This window comes from Sinocyclocheilus anshuiensis, unplaced genomic scaffold (assembly GCF_001515605.1).
Source record: "Sinocyclocheilus anshuiensis isolate Anshui unplaced genomic scaffold, SAMN03320099.WGS_v1.1 scaffold337, whole genome shotgun sequence".
Lineage (NCBI taxonomy): Eukaryota > Metazoa > Chordata > Actinopteri > Cypriniformes > Cyprinidae > Sinocyclocheilus > Sinocyclocheilus anshuiensis.
Genome location: NW_015537968.1, coordinates 129,819 through 152,776, shown reverse-complemented (window position 1 = coordinate 152,776; position 22,958 = coordinate 129,819). Strand labels below are relative to the sequence as shown.

The 22,958-nt window shown below is 38.8% G+C and overlaps 1 protein-coding gene, 1 non-coding gene and 1 pseudogene across 2 annotated transcripts in view; 1 reads left to right on the top strand and 2 right to left on the bottom strand.

Moving 5' to 3' along the window:
• Positions 1-851: 851 nt before the first annotated feature.
• LOC107669144 (snRNA-activating protein complex subunit 2-like) lies at positions 852-7,614 on the bottom strand (annotated as a pseudogene).
• On the bottom strand, positions 7,310-7,391 carry trnal-aag (transfer RNA leucine (anticodon AAG)). The gene has a single exon. It is a non-coding gene; the product is annotated as a tRNA-Leu (tRNA).
• A 4,692-nt stretch (positions 7,615-12,306) lies between the features above and the next one.
• Positions 12,307-22,958, top strand: part of LOC107668137 (histidine N-acetyltransferase-like) — a 16,520-nt gene continuing 5,868 nt past the window's right edge. Inside the window, exon 1 of the mRNA XM_016459930.1 lies at positions 12,307-12,420. The gene's annotated coding sequence lies outside the window, so the exon portion shown is untranslated. The remainder of the gene's footprint in view (positions 12,421-22,958) is intronic.

Sequence of the window (22,958 nt, the reverse complement as noted above, 5' to 3'; positions counted from 1 at the left end):
GGTTATGCTTTACTAGGGGTAAACCCTTCTGTTTGTGTACCGTTTCGTTTATAATATTTTTTCTCAACCAAAAAGCACCAAAGACCATAATTCTCAGAGATCTTGGTGTGATGGCTCCAAATCCCCCCACACGAGATGACAATAAAGGCAATGTAATTCTACTCAGGTACCGCTTTACACAACCGACAGACATTAGGTTGCGCTATAAGTACATTTGAATTTTGGTTCATCATTCTGGAACTGTAAGTGCTTCTGAATCCTTGAGCCAAGCTCTACGAGAATCCATACATCCGATTTAGTTTAATTCAGGACATTCTTCCACTATTTAGAATTTTTATGGAAAACCTACCTTTTCTAACTCCTCCTGGGCTGTTGGTTCTATTTGCATGAAACTTGGCAAGCACCATCCCTGGCAAGGCCCTCATGACAAAAAGTTATCAAAACTGATTTATGAAACTAACCTAATAAAAAAAGGAAAATATTAAATATTCCACTCAAAAGAAATGAATATTCTCATCTGGGACAGAATGAGGGTGAGTAAACATTTTTTCTTTAAAAAAATATATTACTGCATCTTAAAAGTTATGCTAAAAGGAAATATTTACTAAACCAGGAATATGTTCCACTGTTTTGGTCACTTGGCAACCAGGTTTTGTTAATCAGACTAAACTCCAAACTTTGAACTAAAATGCAGTTCACTTGAGAAAACAAAATTCTCAGTTGCACCACAAAATTCCATTCCTCTCTGGTTTTTAATATATTCTTATTTTTATGACTTGACAACAGTAGTGGAAGCCACAGGGAAATATTAAACTTAGGAGGGTGATTTTTGAGAGCCATCACTTTAAGGGCATCAGTACAGCTGCAGTTCAGTTTAGGAAGAGGGAAATCTTATAATACTTGTGATTAATTCTTCAGCACATTCATTTATTTTTTATGTCTTGGTTATTTTTTACAGCAAACTTATTTTAACAATCATCATTCTGAAATTTAAATATATTTATTACATATCAATATAACAGTATGAATACTTAATATGCACACATTTTCCAGGCAAAAGAACAACATCTGAACCTCTAGCAAAGTGAAACATAAGACCCACACAGAACGTTAATTAGTTGAATTCTGAAAAGCCTGAGACTGGCTAAGCATATAATTTCTCAGAATCTAGGGCCGATCTTTTCAGCAAGGCTACCGGAACTAACAAAGGATTGAGAGGACAGGTGCCAACTGTAGCCCAGTCTTTTTTGTCCTTTGCTGGTTCTGTGACAGAAGACTCAGTGGAGGGCTCTTTAGTGGATCCCGTAGAAGGCCTGAGTTTGGGTGTTAATGCAGTAGAATCGGCTACATTAGCCTGTAGGACGTCCCTGTCACTGTTTGAAGAGGAAGCTGGCATTACTGCAGGTTTGGTGAGCTGTGAGTGTAACGGGAGAAAATGATGTTGAAGTTCCTTGCAGTCCAGTAAGGAGAGCTCCTCAGGCAAACACATGAGCATATCCAACAGCACTGCACTCTCTGAGGATGGAATATGCAAAATATGAGAAAAGAAAAAAAAGTTCTGTTCTGTTCATACATCTAAAAAGGATAGTTCACCCAAAATGTTTTTGTAGATAAAGTGAAAGTCAGTGGGGTCCAAAACAACACTGATCCTCACTGACTTTCATTGTAAGGACAAAAAAAAAATAATATTTTTAAAGACAACATCCTTGTGTTCTACAGAAGAAAGAACGTCATGCAACAAGATGGTAAGCAAGTAGATTGTCATTTTTGGGTGTACTATGCTTTTAAGTTGATCTAATTTCCACATTCCTGGAAAAATTTGTAAAATGGTCATGAAGAATGTAATTTATTCCAGTATTTAAAGGGGTCATGAACTGCCTTTTTATTATTTTGCACTGTTCTCTGAGGTCCACTTATAATGTTATAAAAAAAAATTTACATCAAAAAACATAATAATTGAGAAAATAGGCTATTTTCTGTCCTGAACGCTCCATTTGAATAGGCGTGGTGGATTGTAGACTCAGAAGTAAACGCCAACTGCTATAGATCTTTTTTTTTTCAGCATTTCTGCTAATACCCAACTGAATTAAAAGGGTCATGAACTGCCTTTTTTATTATTTTGTACTGTTCTCTGAGGTCCACTTATAATGTTATCATAATTTTTACATCAAAAAACATCATAATTGAGAAGTAAGAGACTATTTTCTCTCCTGATTTGACCCCCCCTCATCGGAACGCTCTGTTTGAATAGGCATGGTGGATCGTAGACTCAGAAGTAAACGCCCACTGCTATGATTGGCTAACAGCTGTGTATGTTTGACAGCCTACATCCTTCATTGATGGATGCTGCTGTGATTTTCCAGCATCGTCTTTTACTTTCAATCTTTCTGAAAATCCTGCATTGAATGGTGCCTTGTTTGTAAATGAATCCACTGTAAAATGAAGTGAATAAAAGACAAAGTTCTTACTGACACGGTCTGGAACTACATTAAAAATAAAGTTCATCCACTCTTTCCTAATGTTGGGATCAGAAGGAAGGCAATGCAAAGACTGTTTTTCCACAACTTAGCACTGCACAGCATCTTGTTGTTTTTGGAGCATCTTTATCGTTTGGTTTCTGCGTATACCGCTCTCATTATTTACACTACATGCATGAATCGGAGGCGGGGTTTAGCCACACTATTACGTCATAAAGTGGCACATTCCACAACCTGTCATTTTGGCAGATTGACTTCAATATGAGCTGTTTTTAGACTAACGAGAAAGTTTTGAGTTCTGAAACTTACAGGATTTTTTTATGGTACAATGACCTCTTATATGTCAAAAGATCAAGGGAATTTTGATTTGTCAGTCCATGACCCCTTTAACATCATAACAGCATATTATATGCAAAATGTATAATTTAACAATGCGTACCCATTGAAGTAAGAGCTGAATTGCAGGTTTTGGAGTCAATGTCACTTAGATATTGATAAATCTTGTCAAAATTCACAACACTCTTCAGCATTCTTGGTTTGCATAGGTAATCATGATCTAACAGTTCCAAATTAACTTGATTGTGCTTATTTGGGGAGACTGACGGTGACACTGGACCAGTGGAAATAGGACTGGACGCTGTTGGTTCTGCTTCTGACTGCAGTTGGGTTGGGCTTCTTGTTATCTGTAAGGATCTTGGTGTGGGTGTTTCAGGCATTTTAGGCACTAGAGGTGAACTGCTTGATGTATTATCGAGTTGGCTAATATGATCAGCAGCATTAGAGCTAGAGTCAGGCTGAATAAGAGATGCAACTGAGGGAGAAGAAACGCTGGAATTTGGACTCATGTCTGAGGTAGAAGGCCGAGATGGGGTTTTAGGGGACTGAACAGGGTGTAGACTGGAGAAAGCAGGTGTTTGTATGATGGGATGTGGAGGATCAGAGTGCATCAGGCCACAGGGCTCAATGGCAGCAATCACAAGCATCTGATGACAAAGAAAAAACCAACTGAAATTGTGTAACATTTTATCTGCTATAAGAGTGATTAAGATGATAGAGGCAATAAAATAAGTCAAATATTGTACACTGTAACTGAATGACAAGTATTAAGTACTTTGTTCTCTAGGTGTGCTATAAATAGGAGTCATAAATAAGCGTTGTAAGAGAATGACAGAATCAGTTGCTGAAATTACATACTTGTGGAGCAAGAATAAGCATCAATGTAATGTATCATTGCAGTTCAAAAGTATCAGGTAAATACAACCTCATTGTCAAATACAAAGATTATCCATCACAATTTTTCAAGTTCTTAGTTTGGTAAATGTGTTGACTGTTTTAGCATCTTCAGTCAAACTCATAACTAAGTTGAAATTTTTTCCACAAGCTCTATAAAGCCATGTGTAGTCAGACTAAGGTGGAGAAATGATTGAGGTGAACTTGTACAATTCTTGGTGTGGCGTCTGGTCCGTGTAACGCTTCACAATTCAATTTTCAGACCATATGGTGCAAATGCAAAAATGAAACCAAACATTCATTTTTTTCCAGTTACTTCATAAATGAATAATTGCCGTTTTCGCTCCTTTTTTCAATTTTACTTTTGCTAAATTGTGACTACAAAAAGTATAATTTGAATAAATAACATCTAAACGATTTTTTTTTTATCTTACAATTTGCGCTGTGGGCTGTACCACTAGCGCGGGGGTGTGGCCGCGGACTGTTTGACACAAACGCTTAACATGGCTTAATGTATCCTACTAAAACAGTGACACTGGAGGACACAACTTATTAATAATACACATATAGGCTATTTTTTACAGATAAGCAGAATAGCCCAGAATATGAAAGCAATTTGCCCCATTGAAAACCTAAAGAAAATACGTGGCTCAATGGAAGATAGTGTCAATTAAAAAGCCAGAACTCGGTATATTTATTAATACAATGTATTAATAAAGTACAGGTTACTAGAGCAGATACGAATATGAACGCTACTGAATTGTTATCCTCCCATAGGCTTAATGGAAGAAGACAGTGGTGTAAAAGTAGGCTATAGCCAAATCTGGAATACACTTATTAATGTTGCAAACTACATTGCCTACTGGGAAGCAGATGTGACCGGAATATGAACGCGACACGCAAAGTTTTCCTCCCATTGAAAACCATTGTTTGAAAACGCTTAATGTGGCTTAATGCATTAAGACGGTGATAAAAACGCAAAGCAAAGCATACACCTTATTAATAAAGCATATCCTACTATTTACACACAAGCCGACGTGCCCAGAAAATGAACGCAATGCGCAGTTTCCAGTGAAGCGATTTCATCCCATAGAAAACTATTGCCATACACACAATAACCACCGGAGACGTAGGCTAAAGCTTTATTCATAAACACCAGCCGCGAAAATCCATCTACATATATCTCCGGTTAATGTTTGAACTGTAAAAGCTACATTTGAAACACATCATATGGTAATTAATTTGCTATGCTCCGCTGCCGCTTTCCACGGTTGCTGTCGCACAGACTGCGGGACTTCATTTGGAAGTGCCAGCGGCAGCCGAGGTACATAATTTGTGGTAATGTTTAGTGATGAATAAAGCTTTATGTATAGCCTACATCTCCGGTGGTTATGTGTGTGTGTGTGTGTGGCAGATAGTTTTCCATGGGAGGAAATCGCTTCACGTGAAACTTTGCTCGTTCATATTCTGACACTTAACGTGCAATTTAGCGCAAATTGCCTTCATATTCTGGGCTAGCTTGTCTGTAAATAGTAGCCTATGTTTATTATTAATAAGTTGTGTCCTCCAGTGTCACTGTTTTAGTAGGATACATTAAGCCATGTTAAGCGTTTGTGAAACAGTCCGCGGCCACACCCCCGCGCTAGTGGTAAAGCCCACAGCGCAAATTGTAAGATTAAAAAAACAAAACATAGAAAATAGTTCAGATTTTATTTACTCAAATGATCCTTTCTGAAGTCACAATTTAGCAAGAGTAAAATTGAAAAAAATTGCAATTGCTCATTTATGAAGTAACTGGGGGGAAAAAAAAAAGAAAAAATTAACGTTTGGTTTCATTTTTTCATTTGCTCCATATGGTCTGAAAATTTAATTGTGAAGCGTTACACGGACCGGTGTCTGGTGTTATTTCTCAAATGTCTCATACAGACCTGGGAAAAGGCAGAAGAAATAGTCTTCTCATAGGGTCTAGAAATTTTCTGTACCAGCTCTGCCCACAATTCAACGGGGACTTCAGCTTTGCGCTCCTCTCTCCTCTGACTCTGGACCTGTAGATACACCTTCTGTAGCACACGTGACTTCAGGGTCATTATGAGGTCTTCAATCTGAAACCAAACAGTGCTAACACTTACATTACAACGGACACGTACGTACGTGCATGTTCATCCATATTAGAGATATTTTGGTGTCGATGAGCTTACCTCTTTGAGAGAACGTTGGGGAACTTTCTTTTGAATCTCAAGTCAGATCTAATGCCGATTCAAAATTCTGCTGCGGTTTCAAAGCTTGCAAAACATTTCTGAAGATCTTTGCGATTCCATCCTTTGTAGAGGGATCTGGCACCCACACTCGGCTCTTCCTCCGTGCTCTTAATCAGAAAGCGCGACGGTCCAGTTCGACGACGAAACGGAGGTTTCATAGTTGCGGATTACATAAAAGTCATATCCCACTTACTTCCAAATTGCCTGTTGTATGAAAAAGAATGTCAACATTTAACAACAAAGTTTAAAACTTGCTTTTAAAAGATCACACTTTCCTTTGAGAAAAAAATTTCAACTTTCCTGTTTTAGAGATCTAAGTGGTGGAAATGCACCTTAAGTTCTGGAGTATATCCAATCAAGGTTTATATATGTTTTGATCAGGTGAATCATAGGGATGCCAGAAAGTCTAATTTGATAAGCTAGATGTATCTGAGCAACTAATATAGTAGTTGTTTTACGGGTGTTGCAGGAATGTGTATGAACATCAAAACGGTTACAAAGGCCTGCTGCCTGAACACAAGTAACTTAAACTGAATATTTTCACTCACTCAAATAGGCACCGATAGCTTCATATGACAGATACTTCCAAGATAAGCTGTAGGACAGCGCCAAATTTATTCACACAGCTTCATCAATTCAGGACTTCACATCAGCCATCAAATATAATAAAGTAGATGAGAATTCACTTTATAAACTTCCGTAACACAAGGTTGGTCACAACACGCTGGTAGTACCCGTATCTCACTACGGGTCTTAAAAAGGTTAAAAAAAAACGAGGCTGAAATGCGTTTGCACAGTTTGCAAAGGTCCCCTTGGGCCGTTCTCATTTATGTTTTATTCAAGCTATAGATTGAAGATAAAGTGAATAAAATATATTTTAAAGATTAAGCGTTCATTCACAACGGCACTCACTTTTGTTTATACTTACAGCAGATTTATACTTGCATAGTCTGCACTTGTCCTTTGTGAAACACCGCTAGAGACCTCAAACATTTCACACGAAACTTAATTTCTCACTGCAAGTAACGTTAGCTTTAATTTACTAGCAGCACACATTGTATATTCGTCTGTTGCACCTGTTTAAAGTGACATTGAACTGCAATACTTGGAACCGAAATTCAGTCTGTTTTAATTATTTATCTATTTTCGTATGAGATATTTCCGTCGAGATCTGTCAACTCAAAATATTTCATCAGTACGGTAAAGCACTTCCGCCTGTGTTGGAACATCCACATGTAGACATTCAAACGTTTGTATTTCACGACAGCTGTAAATGGTTTTTGAAAACGTTCTCAGTGCTGCTAACTATTTTTGACCAAGTCAACGTCATACATTCAAAAGTGTTGGCAGCGGTGGGATTCGAACCTACGCCCCCGAAGAGACTGGAGCCTTAATCCAGCGCCTTAGACCGCTCGGCCACGCTACCCATGCGAGACGAGTTTTTAGCCATTATAAAAAAAATGCTTCCACAGTCTCAGTATTTTCTCACTGTATACCAGTTTTTATCGAGTGTCGAGGTTTAGGCTTTTTTTGTAAGTAAAGGTTAACTTACCCCTGTTGTACTGTAGTTATTCAGAATGAATTTAATTTTTAGAGCGTTTTCACACCTGGGTTTTGTGAACACCAAAACGAGAGGTCACTTGCAGCTGGCTCCCTTTTTGGTTTACTTCAACTGACTCATTTAAAGTGTACTATATGTGAAAACAAAACACCTAAAGACAATCAATCAATCAATCAAAACTGGGCAAAAAAATTAATAAAAAATAACGATGGTGTTGAAAACAAGGTACAGTTATAGTATGAGCATAAATGAAAATATGAAAAAGAAATGTTCTTCAAACAAAACTGAGACATCTTTTATTATGCATGATCTATTAATTTGAATTAGTTTAACGTGAATCTGTAAGACCATATCAAGAATGCAGTATTCATGCTGAATTTGTATTTATATATGCTGTTGTATGCTACATATAATACCAAACACTTTTCATACATATTCAGCATGAATACACTATTCTTGATATGCTCTGCAGTATCTTGAATCTTAAATCCTTTACATGAGCATGCAAACTCCAGCATCATAATCCAAAATTAAAGGTAGACAGATTTAATTTAAACAGACAACTATGAGGAAGATAAATGGAATGCAAAAGAAAGCATGAAAATTAAAGATGTATAGAGGCTGTAATGGAGATTGGATCAATTCTGTGGGGATTATGACCTCTGCTGGTGATTGGGTGATATGATTGTTGTGGTTGTGTCTTCCCAGAGGTTTTAGAACTAGGATTGATATTCAATTGTGGCTGTTTATGCAAAAACTGAGAGATGTGTGCCTTGACAGTTGTTGGATATTTTATTATTTCATAAAATATATTTACTTTTTTTAAAAAGGAGCATATATGATTTTTTTATATATACTCACTTTCAGATAAGTTGTTAGAATATTTCAATGAAAAAACAACAACAACAACTATTACCTAAATGCAGTTCTTGCATCAAAATGCTTTACCATCTTCAATGAAGCCATTCTCCTCGGAATTCGTGGAACCAGTCCCCACATGCCAAATAATTATAAGACAAAAATAAAGAAAGAAAGTCCATTTACACATTGCACGTCAGGTTAGGAATTGTATTTTTATGATGAACTGGAACATAGTCAAGCTTGTGTAAAAAGAAGGAATAAAGATTAAAGATTAATATGAAAGTGGTTTTAAGAAAATCTGATTCAGTATCACATATATAAATATATCACATCATATTTTGCTATTTTATAACCTTAAGAGGATTTGCCTCAGATGGCTTTTCATTTTACTTACCACTGCTGTCCAAATGTGGTATGACTTGACCCCTGAAATCAGAAGCCAGAAGTCCTTTTGTGTCATTTGTGTATAGGTTAGGATTTTTCATAATGGAAGAACATACATATAATGATAAAGAAGATTGTATTTGACAACCTTAGTTACCATTTACTTTCATTGCATCTTCTTCCACTCTCTGTTATACTGACAGTTTATTTATTTACATATTTTTGCTATTTTATTGCTGTGAGAAATGAGAAATTGAGAGAAACTGTCCCCCACTTTTGACAGAATTGTGTTAAATCATTGAAATCTATCTTTAGAATTCCACATTTAACAAATCTCAGCAAAATTAAAAAGTAGGTCACCACCTTTGATATATACAGTATGCATGTATATATTAAATATTACAGAAATCTATTGCACTTCTTACTAATAGTTAAAACTGTCCTAATGATGATGAAAGGATTTTGCATTAGTGTCAGCAAACCTAGAAATAGCATGGACAGAGTATCATTGTTTTGGTTACGTGGTTTTAGCCGTTTTAACCGTTAACCTTTTCCAGTCTGTGTTACATCTAATCTGAATATATTATGTAATACATATTTTGTTTCGTTGGTGTCAATGACAGATCTTGTCTTCTGTGTTACATGACATTAACCATCATGACGTAAGTCATATTTTAACTAGGTTTAATTTATAAACAAAGTAGTTAGTCAAATGGAAAAATAATAAACCCATAAGTGCCTTCAAAAAACACAGCACCACATCAGTGGATTTTCAAACAGGGTGTCTGTGAACCCTAGGGGGTACTGCAAGGGATCCATCAATTATTGTATGTGAACTTTTGTGGAAAAAGAAAATTAAATGTGTTGAACAAAAATGCAATGTTAATTTAACTTCACTCAAAAAAGAAAATTTGCTGAAAATGTGCTCACCCTTAGGCCATTCGACAGATTTTCATCAGAACAGATTTGGAGAAATTTTGCATTACATCACTTGCTCACCAATGTGTCACGTCTGTTTCTGGTTTTGTTAATGTTTTCATGTCTTTTATTTTGACGTATTGTCATAGTCATGGTTCTTGTCATGTTGTGTGATTCCCTTGCTCCCCATGTGATGTGTTTCCCTTGTTAATAGGTGTGTTCGACTTGAAGCGGCGCTGCGCAGACCGATCGGTGTGTGACATCAAAGTACCGTGAGAGCGATTCGAAAGCATAAGGAGCTGTCTGCTCTCTATAGCTCTCACGGTACTTTGATATCATAAGGTCAATTCACACCGCACCGACAAACGCCGACAAACGCCAACAGACTAGTCTGTCGGAGTTTGTTGGATCAGTGTGTTACCCCTGTCGGCGTTTGTTGGCGTTGGTCGGAGTTGGTTTTAACCCGACTGAACATGTTTAATCGGCGTTTGTTGGGTCGTGGAATGTCTGAGCAGTGTGATATGATTTTCCAACAAACGACAACAAACTCTGACGTAATCTGACCTGGCCACGAACCGTTGCCATGACAATGAGGCAAGACTGCAAGTAGGTGCTGGGCGCGCTTAGGAAAATAACTTTAAAAATGGCAGGTTTCTGGACAAATCAGAAAGAGGAACAGTTTTTGGATCTTTGGGAGGAGAGGCCAGAGCTTTATGCGGTGGGTGTGGTTGAGTATACCAACCGCAACACGAGGGGGAATGCGATCAGATCGATCGCTACAGCGCTTGGGAAATTTATTTATTTGACAATATATTATTATTATAATAAAACTGCCTTACAATATTACCAAAGACATTAATAACAGTATCATTTTGATTGTTGTTACAAGATCATCCATTTTCCCCCTAGTTAAGTCTCTCTGACTTGAAGTCTGTTGGTGTCTGTTGGGGCAGTGTGAACATGACAGTTATTTTTCATAAAATTCGAAATCCAGCAGCCAACGTGTCTGTTGGCGTTTGTCGGCGCGGTGTGAATTGGCCTATACACCGAACGGTCTTCGCAGCTCCGCTTCAAGTCAACACACCTGTTGTGTTGTTTTTGTTGGTTTATATTGTCAGGTGTTTTCAGTTCAGTCTTGTCATTGGTTCATTGTCTTAATTACTTTCAGGTGTGTCTTGTTTAGTTATTAGTTCTTGTGTATATATAATCCTAATGTTTCCATTGTTCCTTGTCTAGCTTTTTCTGTAACCCGCTGATGGTGAGCCTTTGTCAAGGTCAAGGTCAAGGTCAAGGTCATGGTCATGTTCTAGTCAAGTCATCGTCAAGTTAGGCCCTGTCCCAAGTGGCACACTTAGCCTACAAGCGAAAAGTCCAAAGCCATTTTAAACAAATATGCTGGTGGATTTTGATGTGAGATGACAACAGGAGATGGATTTTTTTTTTCAATGGAGGAATTGTTATTATGGACTGGTATTTTGGCCAGCAACCAAAGTTTAAAGCAGGGGTGTCAAACTCATTTCCTGGAGGGCCACAGCCCTGCAGAGTTTAGCCAAAGCCACTAAAAGGCAAGCCAGCAACCTTTAGCCAAAAAAGCGTAATGGCTAATGCTAACGCTTCCGGTTTGCCAGTACGTGGGAAAGTAGACCAGAGGCCGTTTTATTTATTTATTTTATTTTTTTGAATGGATGTCAATGGAGGACAGGCTTTACTACTCTGAATAAACAGCTTTTTAGAGGAAACAGCTTCTCCTTTAATGAATTGACAGCCTATCGGCTAATCTTCAACATGTTTTACACTAAACAATACTTTTGGATTGAACTATTTTTAGAGATTACACCAAAAAAAAAAAAGCCATTTTATAAGAGAAGTCACTGACTTTTTGCGACAGGTGGGATTCAGCTTGGGTGAGTACATTTTCAGCAATTTCAACTATTCCAGCAAAAGTTCAGCTAAATGTTTTATTTTTCCCTCCTTTTTTTATTTTAAAGTATAAGACTTTAAATAAGCAAAGTCTATTCTATTTCAGTATCTTAGATACACATTAATACACACTGCAACTACATATAATAAGTATTTGTATACTTTGCAAGTATATCAATATATTAATTATGGTACTATATGAATGCTACTATATGCCAGGCTTAAAATGCAACATTAATTTTTATACAATATTCAATATGTATAATATGTTCTGTGTTTCTATCTGCCAAAGGGTCCTTGGCCTGGAAAAGGTCACCAATTTTGATACTTGTGCGAGCACCTGTGTACCATCTCTTTTGTATATGCAAAGCACATTTACTCAAATTCAGCTTTGTATGTACAGTATCTATTTAAGTTGCAAAAACCAAGGAAAGCAAAGTATGCACTGAGTCAACAGAACAGCACTCATAGAGTTTGGACACACTGGGAGTAAGGGAGAGAAATAGAGAGGGAGAGAGAGAGAGTGGCAGGCAGAGAGAGAGAGAGAGAGGAGAGAGAGATCGATCATGATTGGGTGATGGTTTAGGGGGTTGGCATACCTCTCTGCTCCCTACTGGGGGATGGGAATAGGGATGGGAATTCTGGGAGGGGCTTCACAGTGACCTCATACTTCATATATTGTAAGTCTGAACCGGCATTAACTAAATGTTCTGCTTTTAAATCTAACCGCAGTGCAGCGAAAGTTTACATCTATTCAGCATCTGTCAATCTGACCTCTGTATCCTTCACAAATCCAACGCGCGACGCAGAGGTAAGTGAAATGGTCTATCGTGTCCGCTAGAAAGGATTTTGCTCGTGTAGTCTATGTATGGCAAGGGCTCGACGCTTTCGAACAATCATTGGATTTCAAGTCTTCAAATTGTCATGAACATCACGCATTTGCTGTGTATTGTCCTTCTCACCCTTTTTCGCGTCTCACGGTCGTTTTCCACGGCCCAAATTAATACCTCTCAAAGACAAGGCAATGAATGAAATGCAAAGAATTTGTCGGAGACCCCCATTATAGGTTTTGTTATATGTTGGCATTCATGTCGAGTAGCCTATTTGCATTTGGTCTCTGTGCGTGCGACGTTTTTCAATGTATGCCGGATGCCGGTAGTGTAACATTTGTGGAATGAAACATTTAGCGCGTAATCCAATAATAACAATGGAACTGTTTTGTAAATAGAGGATATGAACTGCTTGACGTGTCAAAACGTTATGCATAATGCATCATTTTTTTTTATCTAGGCCTATATTACAATTTACTGGTGATTTATTTTAAACTCAAACGAAACGTTAGGCTATATGGATGTATATGCAGTATGTATAGCACCCTTAGAGTAAGATTTCTTAGCAAGACTTTGTGTTAGATTATTGCGTTAATTTTGTATTTCGAGTGAGTGGGGGCGGGGCGGGGCGAATCAATAGGGCTCGTATTGCAGTGATGCTGAGAACACGCTACAGCTTTGACTTTAAAGATGCTGAATGCACCCTTCGTTAAAGATGATATTAAATATCTGTTGTATTTATGTTATATTTACAGAAATGTTAATGGCTGACTTTGTACAATTCGTTGCAGTCCAATGTAGGCCGATGCGTGATTTTTGATTAACTGATGCAATGTGCTTATGTCCTTCTGTGCCAGTTTTGTACGTTCGTGTCGGTGTGAAGTCGCCGCTCGCCAGGCCCACATCACCGTTAATTTTCCACTGGCACGTGAATGCCAATGCTGACGCACCATACCTCCAGTGTACATGACATAACCGCGAGAAGTAGGAGAGCCATACAGCATGCCCCATTATTAATTTAATGGACATGGTGTGCAGACAAGCTGCTGCAGTGGTGCGAGGCATGTGCCAGTGTCATGCCCATTTTGTGGTGCTACTTTTGGTTTTTGATGTTGCTCCACATACTGCCATACTGCTTTTAAGTTAATCGCATACACACACTTCCTTGCATTTAGTAGCCCTGTGTGTAGAAGAGAGGTATGTAGTCCTGATGGTCTGAATTTGACTGAACACATTTTTATGTCAAGAATAATGTGACGTGACGTGACATGTGGCCAAGTATGGTGACCCATACTCGGAATTAGTGCTCTGCATTTACCCATCCAAAGTGCACACACACGGCAGTGAACTCACACAAACCGTGAACACACACCCGGAGCAGTTGGCAGCCATTTATGCTGCGGCGCCCGGGGAGCAGTTGGGGGTTCGGTGCCTTGCTCAAGGGCACCTCAGTGGTGGTATTGAAGGTGGGAGAGAGCGCTGTACATTCACTCCCCCCACCTACAATCCCTGCCGGTACGAGACTCGAACCCACAACCTTTGGGTTATGAGTCCGACTCTCTAACCATTAGGCCACGACTTCCCCCACAATAATAAGTGAGTAATAAGAATAATGTTTCAAACATGCAAATTGTTTTCGTTCATCATAATGTTATCAAGAATGATTGATGAATACAGGGATGATTTATCCACAAATGAAAATGTAGTCATAACCTACTCGCCCTCATGCTGTTCCAAACCTGTCATGTTGTAATATTGTTTTTTTCTACGGAACGCAATAGGAGATTTTTTTTTTTAAAGAATCTTTACACAGCTGTTTTCCATCCATTCTTACTGACCGTGGGTGTCATGCTCCAAAAAAGGACAAAACCCTACATAAAAACCCATAAAAATAGTTAATATGGCTTGTGTCATGTGAGAGCTTTGTGTGAGGTTACCTCTTGCACTAACCTTGGCACATTGCACCAGGTTGGAAGTGGCAGATGCCAAAACACAGTTGGTTCTAACGTGTCTTGTAAAGTGCATGTAATGCTCCAGTTCAAATATGCAGGATGGAAATCAAATCAAAGCAGTCAAATGGCTCTGAATATAGCTTATGAGTCATATGGGCTATTGTTTTTGGTTCTATGAACCAAATGGACTATGAACTTAGCATTAGAGCTAAGTGAAAACTCAGAATTACTCCTTTTGTGTTCCGCAAAACCAAATAACATACAGGCTTGGAACAACATGAGAGAGAGTTTTCTTTTTGGGTGAACTATTCTCCTTTATTCATAGAATGCTGTTAAGCACCTTTCTCTTCACATAGTCACACAGAGCTTGCTGTATGTGTTCACTCCACTTATGTTATCATGCACATGTGACAGGACACAACTAGCCACTGACGTAAATGTGTGCTCCATAAAAAGACATTGACAGTTTGAACCAATGGCAATTTGATTTCATGCTGACATGAGACACTAAAATGACACTACATGAAAAAAAGAGAGTATTTAAAGCATTAAGAATAAACTCGTTTAATATGTTTGTGTCTCTAGTACATCATGCATAGGTGGATTCATATTTAGCACTTATGTTTTGGTTACTTTCTAAATCTATATATTAAATATCTTTCTTGCTGAATTGTATCAAAAGCATTTAAAATGTTAATATTATGAAAGCGACATTATTTTTCAAGGTTGTCCTCTGAGCTCCTATAATCTGGTCTAATGAATTTATATAAACAAATAGACGGGAGGGGAACCTACGGCAATGCAATGTATTGTCCTCTAGATAAAGATAGAATGAGACAGAGAGACAAAAGGGGAGAGGACGTAGAAAGAAACAGTAATTTAAAAGTCTAAAGAGATAGGTTGATAAAATTAATTAATTGCTATTTTATATTATGAATGAGAATGGAGGATCCTGCATATTTTATCATAGTTTATCAAATCCAATGTTGTTTACCATGATCATATTTTTTAATTACATTGTTTGATGCTCAGATGAATACATTATTTTCTTATTCAAAGCAAAGGGCTGGTAAACAGGATAAATATGATTTCTTTGAATATGATTTTATCTGTTCAGATTATGTGAATCTGCCACAATAAGCTTGTAGAGAGAACAGAGACTGAAACCTTCCTTGTAGATTACACTTTTATTTACATCCTTTTGATCTTCTCAGGATGCCAACCTCCTTTTGATGGTCATAGTTTACACACCCATATCCATATTACTTATGGTCATTTTTATACTGTGACTGACATATTTTTAATATACTGTTGAAATGCAAAACAGTCTATTGCAAACATGTGGCTTTCTTCATTTTCATTTTCCCCCCATTATTAACATTTTGCCTGAATTGTTAAAACTGACAAAGGCATTGAACATACAGTAAAATACAGTGTGCAGTGAAAAAAAAAAAAAGAGTACAATGAGTGCAAGCTCAATCAGACTGAACCTGTTCTCTCCATAGAAGCCCAGTAGTTAGCAGTATCAAATTTCTAGTCAGGTCAGACACTACACCATCAAATCATTGTCTTTGTTAAAGGTTGCAGGGGAACGTTAAGTTGTCTATGCTTACAGCTGTGCAGTGTGCAATAATCTCACGAGAGTCAACTTGACCATAGCAGTATCACAATTTGAACAGAAAGTGAGAGCAGGGGTTAACTGGGTAATAATCACTTCTTGGTTGTGTTAATTTAAGTAAGTAGTCATTTAACAGACACTCAAAGCAATGCTCAGTAAATTTATTAAAAAGATAATTCCCCTGGACTAACCAGGGTTAAGTGCTTGGCTACAGTCCACAGATCACTCTTTGCAATGACTGAACTTAAAACTTTTTGACATTACCAGACCAGATCTATAACCACAGAACCGGGGTACGGGAAGTGTCTCGTACAGTGGTAGCAGTGTTAGCAACACCAACGTCATGGTTTCCAGGGAATGCATGAATTGATATAATGTCTGAATCAGTGGTGTGCACAGGGTGGGGTTCGAGCCCCTGCCCCTTTAATCGCAGATGCTAAATTGCCCTTTCGGTCCGCGATTTCTTGACTTCACACTTTACTTTGTTACCCCAAGTATCTTTAAAGAACCTTTTTGCCTTCTGATGTTATACATTTTCACATTCATCCTCTCCTTCAATGTGATGTAATTGTAATAACTCTGCCTGAGGCAACGTTAAAGTCTATCCCATGGAGAAATGACAAGCCCTGTGATATAAGAGTGAAGAAGGACTTTTTTGCATTTATATAACACATCTCATTTGAAGATGTCATACACAATATCTGCATGTTCACAAACATTAATTAACGCATAGGCACTAACGACCAAAGAGAAGTTATATAAGATTTAAGTATATTTTCAGGCATCTTTAAAGAAACTGAATAATAAAAAAAAGATTATTTGGACCTCATTAAGGGACTGTTATCCAGCCTCACAGATTGCACTAACCTGATGGAATTTGCTAATTGGTGCTTTGATATTTCATTCTCTTATTTTGATAGCTAAATTAATTTGGGGTTAATAAGGGTTACCCAGATATAGACAGGGCACGAGTTAGGTTAGGGAAAGGGGAAGACATTGATTCAGCCAATGGAAATATCAGACATCTGTTCAGTATAAGCGAACTATCCCATTACCAATTGAAGGACAAATGAGAGACGGTCACATGGAAATTTGGAAATCAAATATTGCATAGCAATTGGCAAATGAACCATGAATGAATAGTTTTTGTCACAGCCTCACAAAGTCCTACCTAATACATGTTTGCCAAACCCAAATAAGCATTCGGACATGGAGGGTTTTCCCATTACAGAAGTGCATCAATGGAAAAGTACCAAGGCTTTCTCAACCGGTAAGTGCCCAAGGGGGTGCAAACTATGTTTGCTCTGTGACTTGTTCGCAGTGTTGCTCCCACTGCACAGATTTTCAGCCTTTCAATTCCCCGACACTCACTAGCCATGTATGCGTGCCTGCACACATCTGCCTACCCATCCGCTTCACCTTCCCCTGGACGTCTCGCACCATTATTTCCCAAGTCCTTTCAAAAAATGTTTATTTTCCACTGGGAACCAGGGCAGTGCTGCTCAGTGAGAATTAAAAAAAGGATTAAGAGTTCTGGCAATAGGAGGTGGACATGTCTGTGTGTGCGTTGGCTGTCGCATTTGGGCACGGTTACAAGTTGGCGCTATTGATGCCAACCTGCTGGCGTGTCGGCACAGGAAGATAAACAATGTGATATAGGCACAAACCTTGCACTGTACTGAGCTGATATCAACCCTCATATGATTTGTTTTAGGGATGCACGATATTAGATTTTGCCGATATTTTTCAAATCATTTTGGTCGATAGCCGATAGTGGTAAATATTTCCTTTTGTTTTGAAACAACACCAAGTCTCTCTTGTGCTGAAACTCTAAACAAATTATTTTTAACTTTGGTTCGTTTTAAGCAAAACCTTATTTGTTAGAACTAATAAACATTTTTAAAGTTCTTTTTTAATGAAAGTACATTGAAAGCTTTGAAAATAACTATAATAAAATCAATCTCTGCTGTTTTTTCAGACAGATGCAGTTGAAACCTTAAAGGGGAGGTCTAATGCTATTTTATGCATTCTGACGTATTTAAACTGTTAAAGAGTTGGATTCTCATGCTAAACATGGCCAAAGTTTAAAAAAACGATTTGTACAGTATTTCTGTGCCAAATACACTCCTACAGGGTTCGTATACGTTTCAGAAAGTTTTTTTCGAGTATGGCCTTGCATGACGTCATAAAGGGTAGAATTCCTTGTATGGGCAATTCTCCCGAAAGAGTGTGTGCACACAGCAAACAAAGCGAGAGCAAGAGCACGCCCATCAATGTGCTTCATTCGGGTTACAGAAGTCGTCTGCAGCGCTGCACAGGACTTGCTCAAAGGATTTGTCATTTTATTTTTAGACCACAAAATCAACAATGTCATCAAAGAATTGTGTTTTTGGTTATGTGTGAAAGATAAACGTGTTCAGCTTTCTATAGAACCCAGCATTAAGGGAAAAGTGGATGCAGTTTGTTTTTTCGGGGCAGCAATGGAGTTGTGCAAGTGTGTTTGTTTGTTCTCGCCATTTCGGTGATGAATGTTTTATAAACAAATTAAATTAAATTTAAGTCAGTAAAGTTTTTGTTCCTGTTTTATTTATGTCATTGTCACAGCTTGCAGACAATCGCTACGCAAAAGCTTTGTGTGCTCTTGACTCTTTAGCTCCGCCCACGGCACGTCTCCAGGAGCTCGAGTGTTTTTGGAGAGAAGCGTGAAACTGTATCTGTCTTTTATAAATCTGATAAAACTAAAGACTCTTTGGAGATATGAAGGATGCAATATACTCTATAGGTACTAAAGATTAACACGAGATTGGCAGAAACTGTGTGTGTTGTGTCCCCTTTAACATTTTATTTGTAGATTTAACATTAATAGATGGTCTAAAGCAAAAGAGCTGTAAAAATTCTAAAAATATTTTTTAGCTCCTTGTATTCATAATCCATTTGGAAAAAATATATGACATATTAATTAATAAATCTGTATATATTACATTATTTAATTTACAAGTGTCTTGTTTGTGATTTGTTTTTATTCATGTAAGCTAGAGATTCTGACCAAAAAAATCAAAACAGACTTGTGATTTTATGACATCAATTATTGCTTGCTTTATTCAGAAACACAAATATCTTAATGTAATTTGTCTATTTTACTTTTCATTTTATTACAAATAGGCCTACAGCACCACCCCAAATGAATAAAAGGCCTTACCAGATGAGCATTAGGACCCGGGGGAGGCTGCTGCTGCTGCTGCACGTGCTAGTGACTGTTGACTCTATCAAGTCAAGTCACCTTTATTTGTATAGCGCTTTATACAATACTGGTTTTGTCAAAGCAGCTTTACAGTGTCAAACAGGAAAATAGTTTGTCAATAATGCAAGAAGACAATAACAGAGTCAGTTTTCCAGCTAAAGTCAGTTAATTGATGATTCAGTGATGTCATCATCCAGTTCAGAATCAGAATCAGAATTAGCTTTATTGCCAGGTATGTTTACACATACAAGGAATTTGTTTTAGTGACAGAAGCTCCACAGTGCAACAGAATGACAGTGACAAGACAGGACACAGATAATAAAAAGAATAATATAAAAATATACAAAATAGACAATGTACAAAAAAGCAAAAACACTATATAATATAGACAATTTTGTATGTACAGGTATGATATGTGCAAATTTTAAATGTAAATAAGTATGTGTGTTAAATAAACAATGTATACTAGTGTTGTGTGTTCCACGATTATTGTTAAGTGTTCATGAGATGGATTGCCTGAGGGAAGAAACTGTTCCTGTGTCTGGTCGTTCTGGTTCGCAGTGCTCTGTAACGTCGACCAGATGGCAACAGTTCAAAGAGGGAGTGTGCTGGATGTGAGGGGTCCAGAGTTTCAGCAGCTCTTGTGGCAGGTTGAACTTCCTCAGCTGGCGAAGGAAGTACAACCTCTGCTGGGCCTTTTTATTTATGTCAATGTCACACATTGACAGTTAAGCTCTCTTTCAATATTGTCTGTGCAATCAGTCAAGCGTCCCCAACTAAGCAAGCCAAAGGCAACAGTGGCAAGGAACTAAAACTCCATTGGTGACAGAAATGGAGAAAAAACCTTGGTAGAACCCAGGCTCAGTCAGGGGGCCAGTTCTCCTCTGGCCTGACAAAACCAGCATGTGGTGGTTTAATTCCAGGCTGCAACTCAGGTGCAGCCTTTAACGGATTTGAATTATAGTGTATTATGTGTATGCCAAGTTAAAGAGATGGGTCTTTAATCTAGATTTAAACTGACAGAGTGTGTCTGCCTCCTGAACAACATTAGATAGATTGCTCCAGAGTTTGGGTGCGAAATAGGAAAAGGATCTGCTGCCCGCAGTTGATTTTGATATTCTAGGTATTATCAAATGGCCAGAGTTTTGAGATCGCAGCAGATGTGAAGGACTATAATGCGAGCTAATTGAGCTCACTCAAGTATTGATGAACTAAACCATTCAGGGCTTTATAAGTAACTAGCAAGATTTTAAAATGTATTCGTTGTTCAATAGGGAGCCAGTGCAGAGTTGACAGAACATCTCGGTTACGTATAGCCAATGCACATTGGCATGCAATTATTGCATCCAGCTGCCGCTGATCACAGCGTGAGCATAAAAAGGCAGCCGGTGCAACGCATACGAGGTTTTCGCCGAGGAACCGAGTGGGTGACGTATCCGTTCCCTCCTTCAGGGAACGAGGGTTACATACGTAACCAAGACGTTCCCTTTCAGTCGGTCACTCTCGACGTAACGTTGGTGACCGACGATTTGGGATCCCTACCAAAGCGCTATGGATGCTGCCCCTTCCAGTGTCCTGTGCGAGCCTCCTGTGCCCCGTTTTGGTGTAGGCCAGGGCTTGGCAACAATAAGAACTTTGAGCACTAGAGACAGGTCCCAAGAGGGTATAGAGGGGGGCCAACAGTGCCGAAGTGATGGAGTCAACTACCTCCTGGGGTAGGTCACCTAGAACCTCCGTGTCCCATCCAGGGACCAGACATGAAGTTTCCAGAGGTCTGGACGCGGGTGCCACAGGGATCCTTCCTTAGAAAAATCTGCCAGGGAGGGGCTGTCATGAGGAGCATTAGTTCCCGGGAACCAGGTCCAAGTGGGCCAATACGGCGCCACAAGCTAGACCTGCTCCTCATCCTCCCTGACCTTGCACAGCGTCTGTGCGAGAAGGCTTACTGGGGAATTTTATTTTTTTTTACAATCTGGGCATGGAGTCTCCACTCTATGGGGAGCGCAGCTCGTGACAGCTCGTCGGCTGCATGGTTGTGCAGGCCCAGAATGTAAATGGCACTAAGCGACCTCAGATGCTTCTGACTCCAGAGGAGGACAGTTCAGAAATAAAATGTCCGTTGAGTTGCACTAAAAGGTTAATAATTTCATACCCAATGGTCCATATCTCAAAGTGCAATTCTGTACCAGGTGAGCTAATGAGCAAGTTTACTACATTAGTTTACTAAAAAAAAAATCGACATGTGATACACAGCCACAACAGCACTTATGTTTTATTTATTTTTTTCCTTTTTATTCGAAACATCCCCAAACGCATTAACTATATCATGAAATATCTTGATTCTCACCTTTATTCTCATATTTATGTTGATCTATGATGGTCAAAGTAACCTAATAATGTAATCTATTAACTATGCATAAAAACCTGCCAGTTTACTTAATTAACAGATATGGGTGTCATACCATAACATTTTTAATACGACAGTTTATATTTAATGTGAATTTAACATTGAAAGTTAATGTGAATAAAAACATTGCAAGTTAGGCTACTAATCATACCACTTTCATTGTACAGAAAAAGAGCAAAGAACATTTACATTATCAAAGAACATTTTCACTAACAGTCTAGTAAAGTTCAAGCACTCTCAAAAACTCCCATTAAAATCACTGAAGCTGTTTACACTATGAAATGAATATCTTACAGATTCATACAAACATTTGCACTTTGTTGTTTCTGATGAGCGAATTTGCCAGAAAGAGGTATTCAAGTTCAAGCACTCTCAAAAACTCCCATTAAAATCACTGAAGCTGTTTACACTATGAAATTAATATCTTACAGATTCGAAAACACATTTGCACTTTGTTGTTTCTGACGAGAGAATTCGCCAGAAAGAGGTATTCAGTCAGTGAGCGAGTGAAGAAAACACCGGCATTTTAGCGATGACTCATCTGAGCACCTCTGGTCATTGCATTCATAAGCTCAACAGCATCGTGTGTGATTGGTTAATGCGCAGTGCTGTAAAAACGCGTCTGTATCTGGCTCAGCGCCAGCCAGCGAATGCAGATTTGAATTTAGCAGCTGATGATATGACGCACTGAATGTTCTAATCACACCGATGTGATTGCATTAAATATAGAAAATATTAATCGGCTATTTTTTGTCTTTTGGAAGCTGCATTCAAAATCCACTTGGCTCAAAAATCTGAGGGGGCATGTGCCCCCTCACTTTGAATGGGCATGACTCCTCTGGACGGGAGCATAGACCACCTTGTCGGTTGATGTATGCAACGGTCACAGTGTTGTCCGTGCGGACCAGCACGTGCTTGCCTCGTAAGCACCCTCTGAGACGGTTCAAGGCAAGGCATACTGCTAACAACTTTAGGCGGTTGCGTCCAAACCCCCGACACTGTGTGCCCGTTGTATGTGGCCCCCCAGCCAGTGGAGGAGGCATCCGAGTAAACCACAGCATGCCTGGAGACCTGTTCCAGGGGCACTCCTGCCCAGAGAAACGCAAGGTCTGACCACGGAGTGAAGGTTTGGTGGCAGGCCGGTGCTTAGACCCGGTGAGTGCCGCGTAGCCACGCCCACCTCGGGACTCGGCCATGGAGCCAGTGTTGAAGCGGTCTCATATGAAGTAGCCCCAGCGGCGTGACTGCCACTGTAGCTGCCATATGCCCCAGGAGCCTCTGAAACTGTTTCAGTGGGACCG